Raw genomic sequence first — 7,751 nt, forward strand, 5'->3', positions numbered from 1 at the left:
TAGCTTTGCTTCATTCTCTCCTTGCCTCACTCCCACTTAATTCATCACCCTTACTTCCCCGGGTTTGTAACTTTCAAATAGTGTCAGCTCTTTAATCCGTATCTCTGCTTTCTGAAGAGCCATCTTTATTCTAATAAGGCAACTGAAGTTCAGAATCAGGGAACTCCTGGATTTGTTTCTGGATCTCATACCAAGGCAGGTTGCCATAAGTGTTTTTAAATATTTACTTTTTGGTTTGTAATTTTTTTCCACAGCACAGTAGCAAACAGTTCAATACGGTCTACACACCACACATACATATTCCTGATAATGCTAGTTCTACAGAAGCCTCACAGCCTCGAGTTCTGTTCTTGTTGCCATCTCCATCCCCACACCTCCATCCCGTTGGTGGACTTGAATGGTTTGGAGGATGTCAAAGGGCCTTACATGACCCATCCATTTATGCATTAAATAATTCACATTTCATTGCATTTATTCTTTATTTGGAAATGGGATTGATGGTTTAAGACCCTGAAGCACCTGCTAGGAATTTGATATAGCATTATGTTTGATGGGGGAAAATAAAAATGTGTTTTCTTAGGCATTTAGATGACCTATAGATGGCTATCATATCTATAGATATTTATAATAGTTATAGCTGTATATAAATCTATAGAAATTCCAGATTATTATTTCTCCTAGACTCCATCCTGCCTTCTTGAATTGAGGCCCAAAGCTTGGCCACTCAAAATATCTTTCAGCTTATTACACAGGAGAGGAGGTTCATTTGTAAGGCAGGTAGTAGATGTTAGGGGTTGATATGAAGCTGTAGAATCATATAGCTCTACTTTCAAAATCCAGCCTCACTATTAATTAACTGTGTGTCTGGGGGAAAGTTAAACCTTCTAAACCGCACTCAGTTTTGCCATTCCACAGATGGGTAAGAATAACTATTGACTAAGGAATGAGATTGTGGAGTCAGGCTGCTGGCATTTATATCCTGGCTTTATTCCAACTTATGAGAATCTTGGGTATGTAATGCTACTACTACCACACCAAATAGCTGTGGATTATTAATCACATAATAAGTATCTAGTTCTTAGAAAAGGACATAGTAGATAGTAAGATTTCAATAAATGTTATCATGTCCTTTGGCAGCAGGGCTATTGCATTGTTTGAATGAGATAACGTACAGCTGTAAAGCCTCTGACACACAATAGGTATACTATAAATTGAAATTGCTCTATCATTGTTCTTTCAGAAGAACATCACTCTCTTTGAAGATCACAATATATGTCTGCATTTATCAAAGAACATTTGGGTTTTTTATTTATTTTTTATTTTTTTAAATATATATTTTATTGATTTTTTACAGAGAGGAAGGGAGAGAGATAGAGAGTTAGAAACATCAATGAGAGAGAAACATCGATCAGGTGCCTCCTGCACATTTCCTACTGGGGATGTGCTTGCAACCCAGGTACATGCCCTTGACCGGAATCAAACCCAGGACCCGTCAGTCCACAGGCTGACGCTCTATCCACTGAGCCAAACCGGTTTCGGCAACATTTGGGTTTTAGTTGGCAAAACTTTTCTAGAAATGAGCATCTGGGAACTCCTTCATTTATTCACAAGTACATTTATTCCTCTTTTAACAAAAATGTACTGAATACTTGCACTATGTTCGATACTGCACCAGACTCTATGAACACTGCAAAAATGAACCCTGTCCCTGATCCAGGAACTGTGAACTAAAAGCCATGTAACTAGGATAAGACATATCCACAAATAATGACAGTGCAGTGCTGAACCTGTGAAGTTGTTGAGGCTAGGTGCCGAGTGCTTTCTAGGTGCTGAGAAATTCCAAGAGGAAGAGAGCACATCTATAGGGAAGAACAGCTTACTTTAAAGAGCAATCATTTGAGCTAGTCCATAAACTCTGGGTAAAATATTAATGAACAAAGATGGGAAGAGAGGGCATTTCAAGAACCAGCATGAACAGGAGTCTGAATTCAGGGAGATAGGGATAACATTTGGTAAGTAAGCACTTGGCAAACAGTAAGTAGTCCAGAATGGGGGGACAATACAGGGCAAGTGAACACAGAAGATTAACTGGATATAATCAGAAGGGTGGATTGTATGATAGAGTGTGATAGGTGATTATTAGGGTAGTTTCATTTACTCCCTGTCTCACTGGTTTCTAGGAGAGGTTGTCCCTGAACACTTCTATCTCTTGCCCTACTCCCTAAACCGGCAGTCTGACATCCCTCTCATAATGTGGGACCACTGGCTCCTTACTGCTGGCCCCCCTGCCAGCCTGATCGCCCCTAACTGCTTCTGCTTGGCAACCTGGTCGCCCCCAACTTCCCCCGTCCCCCCCCCCACCCCCCCCCCACCCCCCGCTGCCGGCCTGGTCACCCCCAACAGCCCCTCTCTGCTGGCCTGGTTGCCTCTAACTGCCCCCTGCCGGCCTGGTCATCCCACACAGTCTGCTGCTCAGTGGTTTGGTCACCCATCACTAACCCCCCTGCCGGCCTTGTCGCCTCACTCAAGCCTGTTCAGTCATCCGTTCAGTTGTTTCGGATGTGACGGCCCCTGGCTCTTTATATATATATAGATGTTTATCTCCATCAACTTCTCTTCCTTTTATGTGTGTTCTTGAGGATGTTTTATCACAAAATATAATCCAAAAGTATCAGTCTCCTATTAGTACAGAACAGAAAGAACCCTAGTCTCCACATTTCACAGGACAGTAGGCAGACACCCCCACCCTTGCTCCACCCCTTTGTGAGCCTCCTTGAACCTTCAAGGAGTTGGTCATCAGAGAAAACAGTTTTCTCTGTTCTGCTTCAGTCTTCCTAATAAATCATTTTGCCAGTCTTATTTGTCTTGTGTTTGACTCTGCTCAAGGTTATTTTGACAGGCAAAAGTTAAACTTTAAGTCATTTTTATGTAGTCAAATCTATTATTTATTTTATGCTTCTGGGCTTTGTATCACAGTGAAAATATTTTTGTACTCTCAACTTTAAAGGAAATTTACCAATTTTTCTTTTTTCCATTAAAAAATTTTACATTTAGCCCTTCTATCTATTTGGAGTTTACTATAGAATAAGATGTGTGGGGAAATTTCACTGAACTTCTATTATGTGCCCAAATCAAGTGATTTCCACAGAATATTTTGAGTCTTATAATTTCAAAGTTTGTAGATTCTAAGAGATCTTCAAGAACAATTTATTTTGTACAAGAAACCCTCTACAAAACAGTATTTTGTATTAATAATGATCATTAGACAGGAATCAGGAGACCCTAGGCATTGAATCCATTTTGCTATTAAATTGCTGTGTGACCTTGAGTAAGTCATTTGACCACATATTCTCTAATATTAGATATTGACTATCCTACATTTCAAAGACTTTCTTACTTATATGTATAAAAAACTCAATCACTTCACAATTTCAGTACTTACTGCAAAGCTTCAATAATCAAAACAGTCAGTGTGTTACAAGTGTATTGGGTAGATATGTAGACCACTAGAATAGAATTGAGAATCCAGAAACAAACTCATATGGCCAATTGATTTTCAACAAGGGTTCCAAAAATATTCAATAGGAAAAGAATAATTTCAATAACAAGTGGCTCTGGGAAAACTGGATTTCCACCTGTTAAAAAATGAAGTGGGACCCCTACCTCATGCCATTCATAAAAATTAACTCAAAATGGTTCAGTGACCTAAATATAAGAGCTAAAATCATAAAAATATTACAAGAAAAGATAGGGGTAAATTTCATGACTTTGATTTGCCATCAGATTCTCAGATATGACACCAAAAGCATGAGAAACAAAAGAAAAATAGATAAATTAGTTTATCAAAATTAAAAACTTTTGTTCACCAAAGGACATTATCAAGAAAGTGAAAAGACAACCTACAAAATAGGATGAAATATTTGCAAATCATATATCTATAAAGTTTACTATCCAATACAGAAAGGATTTCTATAATTTAACAAAGAAAGACATACTTATTATTTTCTGTACATTTATTTTTTAATTATACAGGAAATAAAGTGGAGTTACAAAAACCAAAACCAAAACAAAACAAAAAAAGAAACCAAAAAACAATAAAATTGGCTTATATTAACCCTGGCTTTTATATTAATAAATCTTTATATTTTTATGTGGCTTTAAGTTACTGTCTAGTGTTTTTTCATATCAACCTGAAGGACTCTCTTTGGCATTTAATTTAGGAAACAGACTCCCTCAGGTTTTGTTTATCTCAGATTGTCTTAATTATCCCTCATTTTTAAGGACATTTTTGCTGGATCCAGAAGTTTTGGATGACAGTTTTTCCTTTCAACACTTTTTAATTTATTTTCTGTTAATCCTCACCCAAAGATATTTTCCCATTGATTTTTAGAGAGAGTGGGAAGGAGGTGGAGAGACACAGAGAGAAAAACATTGATGGGAGAGAGACACATCAATTGGTTGCCTCTCACACACATCCTGACCAGGGCCAGGGATCAAGCCTGCAACTGAGATATGAGCCCTTGACATGAATCAAACTCGGGACCCTTCACTCCGAGGATGGATGCTCTATTCACTGAGCCAAACTGGCTGGGGCTTCTTTCAACACTTTAAATGTGCTATGTTACTGCCTTCACTGTCCTATTTTAATGAAAAATTGGCTGTTAATCATATGAGGATTCCTTGTACATGACAAAGTGTTTTTCTCTTGCTGATTTGAGGATTGTCTCCTTGTCTTTCTCTTTTGACTTGACTATACTGTGCCTTTGTATAGATCTCTCTGAGTTTGTCCTACTTAAAGCAAAAGGTTGGTGTCTTTTCAGATTTTTTCTGAATATGCATCTTGCCCTGTACATACGTATGGGGTTTTTAAATTCCCCAGTAAGTGCATATGCTTTTAGATCCCCTAATTTTCCAAAAAAACTTCCCCCAGTTTTCCTGCTGAGGCTTTAGAGCAGTGGTTCTCAACCTTCCTAATGCCATGACCCTTTAATTCAGTTCCTCATGTTGTGGTGACCCCCAATTTCATTGTTACAAATTGAACATAATTAAAGCATAGTGATTAATCACAAAAACAATATGTAATTATATATGTGTTTTCCGATGGTCTTAGGCGACCCCTGTGAAAGGGTCATTCGACCCCCAAAGGGGTCGCGACCCACTGGTTGAGAACCGCTGCTTTAGATGGTCTGTTGTATCCTTAACAATAATCTTTTGCCTCTGGTGGCTGCAGATTTTTAGTAAAGCCCATTTGACCAATGCTCATCTCTTTTCACTCTGAATAAGCTCTGTATTACATTAAACAAAGATGAACCTCCTGTATGAATCCATCAGGTAGCCAGACTGGTTAGAACACACATGCTTAATACTTTGCATAAGGTCTCCTCTGCTCGCTCTAGAACCAGGAAATGGGGTCCCATGCTGGGAATGCAGATTGCTGTTTCAAGGTTGCTGTCCAAAAGAGTGGGCAAAAAGAAGTAAAAACACCACAAAGCTTTCCTAACATTTCTAATTTGTCTTTTTCTTGAATCAGTTTCCTTGGTTGCTTTCACTTTTTGAATGTTTTCAAAATTCTGACAAAGTTCTCACAGCTTCTGAAGTTTCTGTGGAAATACTTACTGCACACTCCACCATTTTACTCTTGTCACTTGCCCATCTCTGGCCTGTGGTTTTTTGATGTGCACCTTGGAATTAATTGTGGTATCTTCTTCTCGGGGGTCTCTTAGGCTCTGTAAGGCTAAAAGGGATGAGGTGGATACACAGGAGAGAACAGGAGGCTGGTGTGAACTCTTTTGTGGTAATTAGGACTTGGGGTCTAGGAGGAAGGCAGCTTGGCTGCTAAGAAACTCTTGATATGGGAGATTTTAGGTTTTCCCATAAAAAAACTTTAAAGAGTTTAACAATTTGATTTGCTTTAGGAGAGAAGGGCTGAAAGTTTCCCTGGCTTTCCCTTGATTGCATCCCTGGGGTTCTTCAGTGTATAGCTTTCCTTGGGGACGCATTGGGGAGAAAAGGAAGGAGAAAGTCCAAGAGAGACCGTTGGGCTTCCTGCAGTACTTCTCAAACTATTCCAAAAATTTGAAAAGAAGGCACACCTGCCAAACTCATTTTATGATGCCAGCATTATCATGGCACCAAAACCAGACAAAGACACTATAAAAAATAAAGTTATAGGCCAATATCCCTGATGAACATAGATGCAAAAATCCTCAACAAAATATTAGCAAACTGAATTCAGCAATACATTACAAAATCATATACCTTGATGAAATGGGATTTCTTTCTGGGATGCAAGTTTGGTTCAATACCTGTAAATCAGTTAATGCAATGCACCACATAAACAAAATAAAGGATTTAAAAAAAATCACATGGGCATATCAATAGAGGCAGAAAAAGCATTTGACAAAATCCAACGTCCGTTTATGATAAAAAACTGTCAGAGAACAAACATGGGTTGCCAGATGGAAGGGGGACTGGGGAAATGGGAGAAAAAGGTGAAAGGAATAAAGAAGCACAAATTTCCAGTTATAAAAATAGTCACGGGGAATTAAAGTACAGCATAGGAAATATAATCAATGATATTATCATAACTATTTATGATGCCAAATGACTATGAGACTTCTTAGTGTGATCACTTTGTAAGATATAAATATGTAATCGCAATATGGTATGGCAACTGTAATTGAAAAATTTAAAAAGAAAATGGTTTATAAAAAAATAAAAGGCTAAAAATAATTGGAGGAAATGTGATCAATTAAAATAAATTTTTAAAAAATCAAATGCAATACATGAACCTTGTTAGGATCTTTGAGCTTTAATAAAGCTATAAAGGTATTTTTGTAAAAAATTAGAAAATTTTAATATGGACTATACATTTTATATTACTGAAGTAATGTTATTTTTCTCATGTGTGATAGTGATTTCCTTATTATGTCAGAAAATAACCTTATTCAACATAAAGTATATTCTCAGTATTAGAAACATGGAAGATTCTTTAGACCTCTTACTTCCTTTATGAATCAGGGTGCAGATGAAGTAAGAATATGGGAAACATAGTTATCCACCATGCTGAGTTCCTGAAAGCCATTTTAGGCCACTTTTGCAGAGGAGTAATGAGTAGTTCACATAAGCAGTCTCCCTGCTATGCTCACCCTCAATCAGTCAGATAAGAAATTGAAGTCAAGTTTCATCTTTGGATTTGAAGGAAGATACTATAAAACTAATTGATTTAAGATACTATAAAACTAATTGATTTAAGGTTTCCATTTAGCAACTTGTTGTATTCAATTCACATTTCACTTCACATGCAAATACCATCCTAGAGTTTCTCACATGACATTACATATGCCCATGGCCTCTGACAAATCAAGAGAAAATGTAAGGGAACCAAAGAATATAAGGATCAATCTCACTAGGACAGATTTTCTCCCAATTTTCAAGATACCCTTTCTCCCAATTCTAATAGATTTTGGAAGCTGAATTATTTGATCTAGCTTACCTAACAAGTTAATACAAAGCTTAAGATTCCTGAGGTTCTAACTCTCAGACTATCTTCAGCAGTAAGATCTGGAAGAATAGTCACTAAGGAAAAAGGTCTGTAGAAAATTAATGGCAAATAACTTTAAAATACTCCTTTAGTGAGGTCCTTCAGGTCTAAAGTTAAGAAAATACCTGACTACTACTGTCATAATAACATGTATTTTATATTAATCTAGATCTGAGACAGAGTTGTTTCTGTGTGATTCTGATGATGA

Source organism: Myotis yumanensis, unplaced genomic scaffold (assembly GCF_028538775.1).
Source record: "Myotis yumanensis isolate MYYU_CA2020_CCGP unplaced genomic scaffold, mMyoYum1.0.hap1 SCAF_9, whole genome shotgun sequence".
NCBI classification, from domain to species: domain Eukaryota; kingdom Metazoa; phylum Chordata; class Mammalia; order Chiroptera; family Vespertilionidae; genus Myotis; species Myotis yumanensis.